This window comes from Pinus tabuliformis, chromosome 4_1, assembly GCF_031772625.1.
Source record: "Pinus tabuliformis cultivar Carrire ecotype Pingquan chromosome 4_1, CPIR1, whole genome shotgun sequence".
Lineage (NCBI taxonomy): Eukaryota > Viridiplantae > Streptophyta > Pinopsida > Pinales > Pinaceae > Pinus > Pinus tabuliformis.
The window spans coordinates 371,087,210-371,101,176 of NC_142303.1; the positions used below are offsets into that span (position 1 = coordinate 371,087,210).

The window sequence follows — 13,967 nt, forward strand, 5'->3', positions numbered from 1 at the left end:
TAGCCCTTGCTGGAATTAGGATCTACCTGCAATTGAGAAATGAGTTGGGAGAGCCCTGGGTGTGAAAACCATTCCCTGCGAGCCTCTTCAATCCAGTCTGGAATGGGAAGGGAAATTGCGAGCAGAGTACTTTCCTCCTCAAATTGGCGCGATAATGCATCTGCTACACTGTTGTCTTTCCCTTTCTTGTAAATGATCTCATAATCATATCCCAGCATTTTGGCTAACCATTTATTTTGTTGTGGGGAGGATAGGCATTGCTCCAAAAAATATTTAAGACTGTGATGATCTGTGCGGATTTGGAAACGTCGCCCCAATAAGTAAGGTCGCCAGGTCTCGACTGCATGTAAGATGGCCATCATTTCCTTCTCGTAGGTAGATTGGCCCAGATTCCTCCCACTGAGTTGTTGGCTTGTGAAGGCCAATGGTCGCCCTTCCTGCATTAAGACTGCCCCAATACCTGTACCCGAAGCATCACATTCAATGACAAAGGATTTGGTGAAGTCAGGTAGTGCTAAGACTGGAGTGGAACACATGGCGTTTTTGAGAGCGGTAAATGCCTGTTGTGCTTCCTCGTTCCAGAAGAAGGAATTTTTCTTTAGGAGTTGAGTGAGGGGCTTCGCTATGCGGCCATAGTTGCGGACAAATTTACGATAATAGCCTGTGAGACCCAAAAATCCTCTCAAGCTCTTCAAAGTCTTAGGTTGAGGCCATTCTTGCATTGCTTGGATTTTTTTGGGGTCCACCTTGACACCTTCACGCCCCACAATGTGGCCCAAATACTCAACTTCTTCCATGCCAAACGAACACTTAGACATCTTAACAAATAATTTATGCTTGCGGAGCAGTTGCAAGAGTAGCTCTACATGCTGAAGATGTGCCGCCCAAGTGCCACTATAGATGAGAATGTCATCAAAGAAGACAAGGACAAATTTTCTGAGATATGGTTTGAGGATGTGATTCATAAGACTCTGAAAAGTAGAAGGGGCATTATAGAGACCAAATGGCATGACCAGGAACTCATAATGGCCTTCATGAGTTCTGAAAGCCGTCTTGGGAATGTCGACTTCCTTCATGCGAATTTGGTGGTAGCTGGAGCGAAGATCCAACTTAGTGAAGAATTGAGCCCCATTGAGTTCGTCCAGCAAATCGTCAACCACCGGAATGGGAAATTTATCTTTGACTGTCAACTTGTCGAGGGCCCTGAATTCGGGACACATCCGCCACTCCCCATCTTTCTTGAGGACCATGACCACTAGGGATGAATAAGGACTAATGCTGGGACGAATGACACCTGCTTCCAACAATTCCTTGATGATTTTTTCTATTTCATTCTTTTGAGTGAACGGATATCTGTATGGCCGCACATTTGGGGGTTGGGCCCCTGGAACCAAGGTGATGCTATGATCATGTTCTCCTCGCGAGGGTGGAAGCTCATGAGGCTTGTCAAAGACCGTCCGATGGTTATTTAAAATCTACTGCATCTCAGGATGAATTGGCAGAGACATGGTTTCGACTACCTGGATGGCATTAAATTGAGCTACCACTCCATGATGGCCCTTTTTTAACAATTTTTCCATCCGATGCGAGCTGATGACAGAGGGGGCTCCCGCCTGGAGTCCACGGAGGGTATGTGTGGATTTGTTCTGCTTAAAACTCATATATAACTCCTGGAAATTCATTGTGATTGGCCCAAGAGTGCGGAGCCATTCAGCGCCTAGGACAATGTCGCATCCCCCCATGTGTATGGCAAACATGTGGGTTTTCAACTGATAATCCCCCATTTGAAGTTTGACATTTTCACAGCGGCCTTCACATCTCATTGTGCCCCCATCTGCAATTTGGACTTGGAAGTTAGAAATTGCCCGTACAAAACAATACGTTGCTTCGACGATTTTTTGATGGATGAAATTATGGGTACTTCCACTATCAATCAAGACTACTACTGGGCGATGTTTAAGAAAACCCCTGATTTTGAGAGTTTGAGGGGAAGAAATTCCTGCCAACGCATTTAGCGAAATAACTAGTTCGTCAGATACAATCTCCTTTTGGTTGTCTTCTTCGATCGCCTTTGGTTCCTCAAGTGGTGGATCTTCCTCGGTGGAGCTGTAGTCAGTGGCATCTATTTGAAAAAACTTGGGCTCCTTGCATTTATGACCCGGGGAATATTTTTCATCACAGCAGTAACATAGTCCTTGCTTCCTTCTTTCAGCCATTTCCGCAGGTGACACCTTTTGAACCTTAAGTGTCTGAGTCGTGTTGGGAGCCTGTGGGGGACGACCTTTAGCGGGGAAGTTGGGGTGGCTAGATTGGGCTGTTAATGCACGTTCCACCTTACGAGCTACCTAGCAAGCCTCTGTCCACGTGGGAGGGTGGTGGAGTAGAACTTGAGCTTTGATGGCTTCTTTAAGACCGCTGATAAAACATTCCATGTAGAACTCATCTGTGAGACCCTTAGTGCGGAAGGCTAAGGCTTCAAAAGCGGTAATATATTCATCCACTGTACCCGTCTGTCGGAGCTTAGTGAGACGCCCCAAAAAAGAGTCTTCCTGTTCAAAGCGATTTCGAAGAGCTTTGGTAAATTGGGCCCAATTCTGAAAAGTTCCATTGCAACGCTGATGCCATTCCCCCCATTGCCATCGTTCATTGTCCAAGTACATGGTCCCCACCATAAGCTTAGTCCCCTCATCTAGGATATGATTCAATTGGAAATACTGCTCCATTTGTGCTAGCCATGCGGACGTGTGAGAACCGTCAAATTTATGCATATCCAACTTGGGAGGTCGCTGACTGGGTGGTGGATGGGTGTGCCAGACGTGAGGAGAGTGGCTAGATTCACCCTCATGGTATTCATGGCCCTTATACGCCTCCTCGTGGGCTGGCTCCTTGCCCTTCGAGAGTGCTAGCTGTACCTGGAGACTTATTCCGCGAATCTCAGTTTGGATGTTGTCCATCACAGTTTGGATGGAGGTCACCTTGTCTTCAATTTTGTCCATCCTTTCATTGGCCATCGCTTGAGCGCGAGTTTCTACCATACACCAACCTGATGAAAAATTGGGACCGCCTAAAAATTTTTACTAATAAATTGAATGGTACCACCTTGCTCAGCTCGTCGTCCTGATTCTGATGGGCTAGATCACCAATAAGCGCCCCGGAAGATCTCAGACTTTCTTTTTTTTTTTTTTTTGGAAAACTCCTAACGGAGTTTTACTCCTTCTTGATCAATACTGCAGTCGCCAAATCCTCAAAATGTCAATGCTGCCAAAATTCCTGCGAAAAGTATTCCCCTGTATAGGAACCCTGCACAACAACTCCGATCTGGTGGATCTGAGAGATCTGAATGGTGGAACAACTGTTGCTGCGGATCTGATGGAGCTGCGGGACTGATGTCTGCTGCTGCAGCACGTCTTTGCACACACGGATCTGATGTGTGATCCCTGATAGAAAAAGGAACTATGGTCGAGAGGAGTGTCAGGTGCTACAGATCGCAATATACATAAGGGTCTGACAGTAGTACTCGGCCCAATGTTTCAGGGCTCTAACTAAGGAGGATCGACCGTACCCTTAGCCGTACAACCCGACTACCCTATCGTACGGGCGAGTAATCTCTCCGAGTGCTATTCTTGGTGTACTATAGCCACAAGACGGCCGAAGGTTTATCTAGGGCGAGGTTTCAAGGGAGCCTAGGGGGCTTCCTATATACCCAGAGGGTACGTGGAAGACAGTCCGTGCGCGGTTCTGTCTAATGCGCTACTACTCGAAGGGGTACCCACAGGGATTACAAGGGAGTCCAACAGACGTGACCACCTCTTGTATTTCCTGCGTGCATGCCTCCCCAAATCCGCAGGTTTATGCGCTCAACGATAGATCCCGTGGTTTAAAGACGCCGGAACACGTCTCTAGCCAAAAAAATTTTGCTAAAAATTGGAGATCCCACCGAGCCCTGGAAAGTGCTCTGATACCACTTGTTATGCTCTTAACCTGCAAAATAATACCCAGATACAGAATATGCGAAGAAAAGATACCCAGAACACAGAATATGCGAAGAAAAGATACCCAGAACACAGAATAGCAATGATTTTATTATTCAAAGAGCAATGTTCACATGCCTCTTCGAGGGGGCAACCTCCAATAGAGCAGAGCTCGATTACAAAATAAGACACGATGCTCCTTGTAGGGAGTCTCTATCCTTGATATATGACTCATACATGCAATACCACGGGCCAATACCGTGGGTTTTATTAATACCATCTATCTAATACTACGGCCCATTTGCAACTAACTGTGGTCCCGTCATTAATTGCGGGTTAACCACTTACAAATATTAATATGGGCTTTATTGACTCTTGACTATGACGTGATCCCATGACATAAATAAGGGGGTTAGGGTGGGACCCTAACACAACTGCAATTCCTTACAAGATGCAAAATTCCAGCCTCTGGATCTCTGGGATGAGGGATCCATATATAGATGTCTGCAAGGGAGATGAGTCAGCTTGTGATTTGATTAGTGTTTTCCCTCTAATAGTTCTTGATTCCACTTGGAGATTGATGATCTCTTACTCATCCCTAGTAGAATTCAGAGAGGTAAGTGTCACAGGAGAAGTTTCTGGAAGATTCCATGCTTCTCCACCTCGCGGATTGACACTGCCATTTGTCCCTTCTCACCCATCGCACCCCGTAGAAGGGCTTTTTGAAATGCAACGCACCCACTGTGTGTATTTAGGTGAGATGCAACGCACTTTGCCTATGGAGCAGGTGAAATGGTCCAGTTTTGACCAGTTCTGAGTAGTTTTTCATGGAGAACTTTTGGGAGAAGCTGTAATCAGTTGACCTTGTTCTTTTAGGGGTTGGAACAACACTTTTAGGGACTTAGGAGCCCTTGGTTTATCGACATTTTATGCTTGGGGTTACAGTGCCCAAAAATGTCTATAACAGTTGCCCCCTAAAGCATGAGGTCGTTAGTCTTTTTTGATGTCGGGTGAAATGCTTTATCATGAGGATCCAAAGTTCTTTCAAGCTGGAAGAGACCTGTAATAAGATACAATACAATACATTATCTTCATAATATTTTCATGATCTAGCTGAGGCGGGCATTCCCATGCTCAGCTTTATAAATTCATTTTCATGTACATAGGACAGACAATCGTCTGAGTGTAGACTGATGATTCTGGTAGAGCCATCATCCCTTAGATTGGATGATTATATGTGCAGCAATGATGTACATTTGATGTCTTTATTTTCCTGAATATATATCGCAGCCCGGATGGATGAAACTAAATCCGGGGTCTTCAATCTCGTTTGATCTTCACTCAAAGTACAAGTCGATCCATGTGAGAGATGTTCTAGAGTCGATCATGGAAAGACATCGCCTGATTACCAGCCAATGATGTAAGCTGTTAACAGGCGCGAGAGGAATCACCGATAATGATGATGACCCTCAAGGTACTACAGTACAATTCACGTGGTGTGAATAAAGGACTTGGCGTCGAACACCATGCAAAATCTTTTTGTCAAAGGCCATTGATGTAAACCTGTTGCCGGAAGTGAGAAACTTGCCATTGAGGCATGCAAGCTTCAAAGTACTGAAAGGGTTGTTCCTAGATCGACTTCTTGGATAATGAGCTGATGTCGACAAGAAGCGATCCGTCATAGGAGGGCCTTAATGAATCCCACATCAATGACATGGAACGGAGCAAATGATTTTAATGGAGGTGAAAACAATCTGGTGATATAAGGTTCAGGGTGGCGGTCATGAAAGAATGGAGTGTAAATGTATTGCAGCGGGTGAGACACAGGTGAATTCTCTTAGTGACTTCTCTTGAACATATCGGCGACACTGACATGATGGATTGGTAGCATTAACCCCAAATGTGGATGGTGTGATGGAACCATGGTGATGTGACCAGTGAATGGAACAACCCAACCCGACTTGGATGCGGAGTGAAAGTGTCATGTTCAAGAGCGACTTGCTACCAACAAAGTTTCTTCAAGTTTTCTTCCCAATTTTTCCCCAGTCATTGCTGACCAGTACCTCTTTAATTTTGTCAAGCTTGAGGAGGATAACATATGCTTGTTCTATAATTTTCCCTTCGGGCAAACCCATCGCTATGTTTTAACGAGCCTAGCGATAGTGAAACTCGTTCTTGTCTGTTATGGACAATTTTGTCGCTATTAGGTTTTAACGAGTTTAACGACAAAGATAACTCTGTCCTTTTCAATTTTAGAGAGTCTGAAAAGGGACGTAAAGGAAACTCCAAAAATCCTTTCTCGTCATCTAATCCCTTAGGTCCGAAAAAGTATAAAACAATACAGAAGGGATGAATTTTCGGTACTTTTAATGAGCCGAAAAAAACAAGTGCTCGACCTTTTTGTGTAATAATCCCTCAGGTCCAAAAAGATTAAAATCTAGAGGAGGGATAGCACTTCCGGTCACTTTAACGAGCTGGAGAGGCCAATGGCTCGGCAACCTTTTCATATTTTACAAGTCAGTTGAAAAGAGCTTAAAGGAGACTCGTCTTTGAGGAACGAGTGATAAATTTGGGTAGCAGCTGATTCCAGGTAAGGTTTGGAATTTCCCAATCACGACAATGTTACAAGGATGGCTAATAGGATCACTCTTCGCAGCTGTTCCTCAAAAGGGGTAAACAATCAAATGGAGGTGAATGATCGGCCAATACAGAGTGGAGGTGATGATGAGAACACGACCAAGGCTTTAAAGGATGAAGTACTACATTCACAACGGTTATTTACCGGAAATTGGTTCATTTTTTATTGAGCTTAAACGCCGGGAGAAATATTTGCTCATTGCTTATGTTTATTTTTTAACGAGCATGAAGTCCGCGTTAAAACTGCTCGATATAACGGTCATTTCTTGACTTTACCATTAATAGCTTTGTTCCTTCAAAGATTGTACTACATGCTCAATTGCTTCATCAAACTAGTTATGAATGAACAATATATGTTTGAAAAATGAGTTAGGACACTAATATTTTACTCGAATTATGTAAAAAGTAATTTAAAAGTGCTTTTACCTCTCATTTTACCATTTCATTTGAACTTTGGCTTGTTGGAGCTTTGGAGGTGCTTTCCTCCCTTGATTTTCACCAGCTGATTCCGGGAGATTCTGTGGACGATTTTCGGCACCATCTGGACCAGGTAGGAGCTAAACCTGAGCTCTTTCATTTCATCCTTTCCATTTTGCATTCTAAGCTTGATTTCTTGTTTTTCTGAGCCTCTAGGGTTTGAAAAACTCGCCCTGGCTCCATCGCACCCTTTCTATATCGAAAAGTGCATTGCATGTTGGCCTGTCCACTGGTCAATTGACATGCAATGCACCCAGAACACTACTGTAGGTGCAATGAGCGCAAGGAAATTTATGCACAGTTTTCAATGGAATTTTTTGCTTGTTTCTCATGAAATCAGGATCTAACTCTTCTCTTGTTTGTTTTCATAGATTTATTGGAGCAAAATGACCATTACATGGCGAGAACGTGAGCATGAAGAAGATGACATGCTTGCTTTACATGATCCGGTTACAGTAAACGCACTACGAAACTGTGGCCTTCTGAAGTTTTTCTGCATCTCTAGCATGAGGCAACAAATCAACTTGCTGCAGTATTTGCTCGATGCTTGGGACCCTATCAGCCAGGTGTTCCAGATTAGGGGCAAATCCATCCCCTTGACTGTCGTGGACATCTATTTTTTGACCGGCTTATCGAGGCGGGGTGCCCCCATCTCCTTATCAGGTTCGGCCCGTGGGGGTGAATCTGTGAGAGATTACATTCGTAGGTATTGCAGAGAGGGATCTCAGCCAAGTAAGGACGGCAAGATCATCATTCGAGATATCACTGACAGGTCACTGAGGACCATTCTGTTCACCTTTGGTAGGATGGTTGGTGGTGCAGCTCTTCATGTGGCCAACCGCTCTTATATGCAGTATGCCTTGGAATGTCTCGAACAGAAGGTGTTCAACTGGTGTGATGCAGTACTCCTTGTGATGAAAGAACAGTTGACCAAGGTGAAAAACGGAAGATTGAAGAACTTTGGATATGGTTCTATTTTGACTGCCTTTGCCTTGGAAAAGATACCACTGATGCAGCCGCAGTATATTGCACTTGGTTTACCTCCACCGACTGAACCACGTATGCAGAGATGGGTCGACCATATGTCTAGGCATGCTGGTCAGTCTCAGATTTCCTTTTCTGATACCTTCTTCGGGTGGTTCGAGCGTCAGGAGATGGTTTATTCCGAGTACCCATATGCTGGTATGGACTTCCGGGGTGACCCGGATTTGGTACTGCCGGTTGGCGAACAATGGGGTGCCATTGGTAAATTCTTGACAATATTTCTGTTTATCGTTTTTCTTTTATAATGTCCTTATGCTTTACTCTGTCAAGACTAATCAGAACTCATGTGCTCATGCAGATGTTGGTCCTGTGCGGCCAGCAGTACACCTGAGAAAAGTGTCTATGCAGAACTGCTAAGGCTGGTAGCTACCTTAGAAACAAACAAAGTAAAACTACTTTCGTTTTCCTTTATGAAATATAGATGAGAGAAGAATAAAGGAGACCAACCTCTGTCTTGCGCTTGGTTCCTTGCTCGATTCCTCTCTCTTCTGATAGTCCTTTTCTACTTGCTTTCTTGTATACCTAGCTTCACAGAGTACTTGCAGAATCAAAGCAGCATAACACTATACGAGAACATAGATCTATTATCATAAACAATCTAGGACCAGATGTAAATTGACCGTACAAATGCATAAAACATAAATCACACAAGAGTATGCAGGAAAACTTGAATAGCTTTATTGATAATCAAGAAAGATCCAAGAGAGTTACAACCAATTGTTCTGACCCAGCATCATCCTCTCAGCAAGAAGCCCTTCTTCACCTCATGAAAAGCTTAGATCACCCAACACTATGATGTTGCCTCAAGAAACCAATAGCAATTCCTTACAAGATGCAAAATTCCAGCCTCTGGATCTCTGGGATGAGGGATCCATATATAGATGTCTGCAAGGGAGATGAGTCAGCTTGTGATTTGATTAGTGTCTTCCCTCTGATAGTTCTTGATTCCACTTGGAGATTGATGATCTCTTACTCATCCCTGGTCGAATTCAGAGAGGCAAGTGTCATAGGAGAAGTTTCTGGAAGATTCCATGCTTCTCCACCTCGCGGATTGACACTGCCATTTGTCCCTTCTCGCCCATCGCACCCCATAGAAGGGCTTTTTGAAATGCAACGCACCCACTGTGTGTATTTAGGTGAGATGCAACACACTTTGCCTATGGAGCAGGTGAAATGGTCCAGTTTTGACCAGTTCTGAGTAGTTTTTCGTGGAGAACTTTTGGGAGAAGCTGTAATCAGTTGACCTTGTTCTTTTAGGGGTTGGAACAACACTTTTAGGGACATAGGAGCCCTTGGTTTATGGACATTTTATGCTTGGGGTTGAGTGCCCAAAAATGTCTATAACACATCGTTTACACACCCTCAAGTGCTTGCAAAATATGTCGGCCTGCCCTCCATCATGGGTCGGCCTCCAAATGTCTTGCCCCATGCTCCATGGGGTATAAACTCTCCATCGCTCTTCATTTGTCACTTTGTTTCGTCGCAAGTCTGTCGCTCTACCCGCATGTGCTCCAACTCGCCTATCCACCCGTGTGCGCCCGTCGTGTGCCTCAGCTCGCATGTTCACCCGCGCGCGCCCGTCGTGTGCGCCAGCTCACCGTTTGCTCGCATGCGCCCGTCGTGCGCTCCGGATCGTCGCATACCCGCGCCCGTGCCCGGTCTGCCCGGCACCCAAACGCGTCGCACACCCAAGGACCTTACATCCTCCTCCACCTGAAATCATTATCGTCCTCGACAACATATCATCCTGGTAGCCATCCACCAAGATCAACAATATCCATGATGTCAACTCCTCCACATACTGCAAACATCCTTGCAACATATGTGGAGCTCCATCTCCACCATGTCTCACCTCAGCAACCAATTGTCACCAAGCTCCCCATACCAAGGTATACACCTCATCGGTATGTCGCACATCAGATATCTTCTCAATCCATGATCATCGACCCCTTTGTCACAATCTCCACTGCAACATCCGTGTCGACCCCATCATGTGTCACCATGTGAACCTCTGCCATGATACTCCAACAAGTGCTAACACATATCTACCATGTGCCAACATCTCATCCCAATAGCAACATCATCCTGTACACTAATCCAACTGTCACACCCAAACCATGGGAATGCACATCCTCATGCCACCATCAGTCGTTTCTCAGGACATCCCGTCACATCCTCAACTCGATCAAGAATCCATCTCCATACAAGTGTAAGCCATGCTCAGGTCCATGAAGTAGCCCTCATCTCATCTGCAACATGTTGTCCATGATGTTTAGTGTTAATGTGCTGCATGAAATTAGCCACATCTATACCAACATCATCCATATGTGTATCTTCTCAATATGAAGAGATCATCTCATCAATCTCCAACTCTCGGTGTGCCACATCCAGTTCCATGAAGCAACCTCCATCATATCCGCAATGTGTCATCCCTCAAGTCTGCCATAGAAACAAGTATCTACTTGTCTCATCTATCCATGTGCTGCCCGTGATCATAGATCAATCAACTCCCATGTGTCAAAGTGGTTGAGTCTCGGCTCAACCCATGCCCAAGTGTTGCCACCAAGGCATCATCATCATCATTGTAACTCCATCACTCCAAAGTGTCTCACATCGATCCTCCACATCAAGTCACTCTTCCAAGCCACACCCATGCATGTACTTGAAAGTATGCACCTGCATCAAAGTCTCTGACCTCAGCTCCTCAATGCATCAGATCCTCCAAGTCCACCATATATGAAGTCTCCCTGGAAGTCACAACCTCATGTCATCATGAGCTCCATGAGTCATCCCCAACCAACATCTAAGCAAGCATACAAGTCTCGGCGCAAAGGTCTCTACAAGATGCCTCAGCTCTCCATGTAGTAGGAATGCTCCATAGTCTGCTCACAAATCTATCCAAGTCCATGGCCTTGTTGTACATAAGTGCACAACCTCTCCATCGGCTCATAAATAATAAGTCTCCATGTCACATCAACAGATCTACCTGCATAACATCCCTACCTTGGCACTCCCCATTGGATGCCCATAAATGACACCTCTACAAGTGCTCCTGCACAATGTCCCTGCATAAGACTGCCATGCTCCATGTCTCCAACCTGATGTCCATGACTAAGCTGCCCATGTAGTCCAACCAAGTAGACCCATCACAACAATCGGTCATCCTCATCCAAGTCTGCAATCTTCGGTTTAGTGAACTCGGTCACCCAACCATATCATCATCACGAGTCCCTTCCATCATAGCTCCCCCACTAAAGGTTCCACCAAGACTTGCTCTTGGTCTCGGCCATGAGAAGTCCACCCAAGCATCATCATACCTCAAGAGTGTGCCCTCCAATCTATCCATGAGTCATGCCGGGCACTTAGCCAATTCTCCATATGGCTAAAGCATGACCCAATCCTCCGCAACAATCATCATGTTCCTCCCTTGTCACGGGCCCTTGTACCTTCTACCACAAGGTCACAAACAACCCAAACAAGTCCTGCAACAATCAACAATCCTTGCTTCTCCATACAAGGTCTCATCATAAACATCCATGGTAAGATGCTCCCTAGCATCAGCAAACTGACTTTGCTCTTCCCTGCATATGGTTCATCTACCAAATGCTCAAGTGAAACACAAGTATCAATAGTACTATCATTGTTGGAGAGGTAAATCCCCTCTGCGGACAGAGGCGATCCCACTAGCCCAAAATGGGACTAGCAACAATCAAATCACGCTACTACGCAAGTTCCTAGTTGCATATTAAAAGTGGATTACGAGAACCAACCTGGAGTCCAACGCTAATGTCGAAGAAGAGTTGATACTCTCATTCCCTTGCTCCGGCAGGTCACAATCCTTGCGATCCCCATGTATGGATACCTGCACATGCAAAGAACAAAACGAGAACAAGCATAAAATCCACTAACATACAACTATATTTCAGTCAGAAAGGAAATAAACCAAACATTATCATGATGAACAATGAGATTGGAACCATAACAGTAGTCGTTTATTAATGAATAATAAGCAGAGAAAGATACAACCAAGGTTTTGACGTTGAACCTATCCTCTGGCTGGGCGAGCAGCTATGTATGTCTTGCAATAGACCTTCTCTCTCTCAGACTTCCGGCAGCATAGCCTCCCTATGCTTCAAGACTCTTACTATCACTCAAGACAAGCATAATCACAACTAGCATTACTCAAAAACTAGCTTGTCTAATGCATGAGGACAGACTTTTATAGATGAAGAAGGGAGGAAGATACAATGCACTAGGACACCCATTGTGGATTGACATTATCTCCGAAAAGCTGCTGTGGATAGATGTCAAGGATAGATGATGACTCTCGACCTCTATCAGATGGATTTTATCCTCAAAAGACTTCGTGATCTGAAGGGAAAAAACATATGGGTGCGCATTTGTCAAAAATCATTACCAAACTTGGTTGGCGCGGGTGTTGTTCTAAGACAAAGCGCCAATGGTCACACCCCCTTTTGAGGATCTCAGTGATTGGCGTGGGTAAGACACTGTGGACCCGCGCCAATGGAAAAAGGGCACTTTTCAGGGATAATTTGCAGAAGGTGTCTTCAGGGAACATGAAGTACATACTCAGGGGAACATAATGCAAGTGTTTTTAGGCTATGTCACTGCTCACAGGTCCCGGAATGCATCCTCCAATGTACGGAAACAGGGGTAACAGGGACGGTGACCAATGGTGAAAAATTACTGTGTAACAGATGCCCCCTAAAGCATGACGCCCGAGAGAGAGAGAGGGATGAAATGCTTTACAAGAACACATGTAGCTACCGCCGAGAATCTGCATTGAGAGATACAACTGATAGCTCAAATACATGATGTACATGGTATGGTCGCAGCCATCCATAAGAGAGTACATGATAATCTAGATCCATAGTATGGACGCAGCCATCTGGTTAGGATCAATGAATTGACTCAGGTATGGTCGCAGCCATCCAGTGAATGAGTCATGTATCAAGAATCACGCCTGGATTACAACAGACACAATCCAGGGTCTTGCGCTCCATCTCGACCCGAACAGAAGTACAAGTTCAAGCATGTGAATATATGAGCTGAAGTCGAACATGCATGAACATCGTCTGATTACCAGTCAATATTGAAAACTGTTAATAGACGCGAGAGGTACCACCAATAATGACAATGGCCCTCAAGGTACTATAGGTACAATCTACGGCGTGTGAATTAGTGTTCTGACGTCGAACACTCGTAGAATCATTCGATCGGAGGCCAATGATGAAAACCTCACGTCGAACACGAAGAACCTGCCATTGAGGCATGCAGGCTCCAAGGCACCGGAAGGGAGTCTCTAGATCAACTTCCTGGATAATGAGCTGAAGTCGACAGGAAGTGACCTTGATCGAAGGTGGGCCATAATGTTTCCCACATCATCGACACGAGACAGAGAGATAATGTTGTGAATCAAGATTGTGCGAGCTATCAGAGGGAGGTTGTTTCTTTGCAGAGGTCAACTTCTCTTGAACATATCGGCGGCACGTCAATGGAATTGGCAGTATTTGACATCAATGTATCAGAGGTCATGATGACGAGGCAATGAGCAGATGAGAGGTCAAATAGGAGTACCCAAGTCCACGGAAGCAAGTGAAAAATATGAGATGAGATATCCCCACCCAGACACGAAAGCAGAGAAGTGCCATGTTCAAGAGCGACATACTGCCGACACGACGGTAATTATGGTTCCCTTTTTCCCCCGCCATTTCTGGCGAGTACCCCAATTATTTTTAACAAGCTTGATGGGGATAGCATATGCTTGTGGTAGGTCATTTCGACAAAATCCGATGTCATCAGGTTTTAACGAGTTTG

At 45.0% G+C, this 13,967-nt stretch overlaps 1 pseudogene; it reads right to left on the minus strand.

The window, feature by feature from the left end:
* The window catches only part of LOC149175851 (putative sucrose-phosphate synthase 3), a 33,620-nt pseudogene that overhangs the window by 10,773 nt on the left and 8,880 nt on the right, over window positions 1-13,967 (minus strand).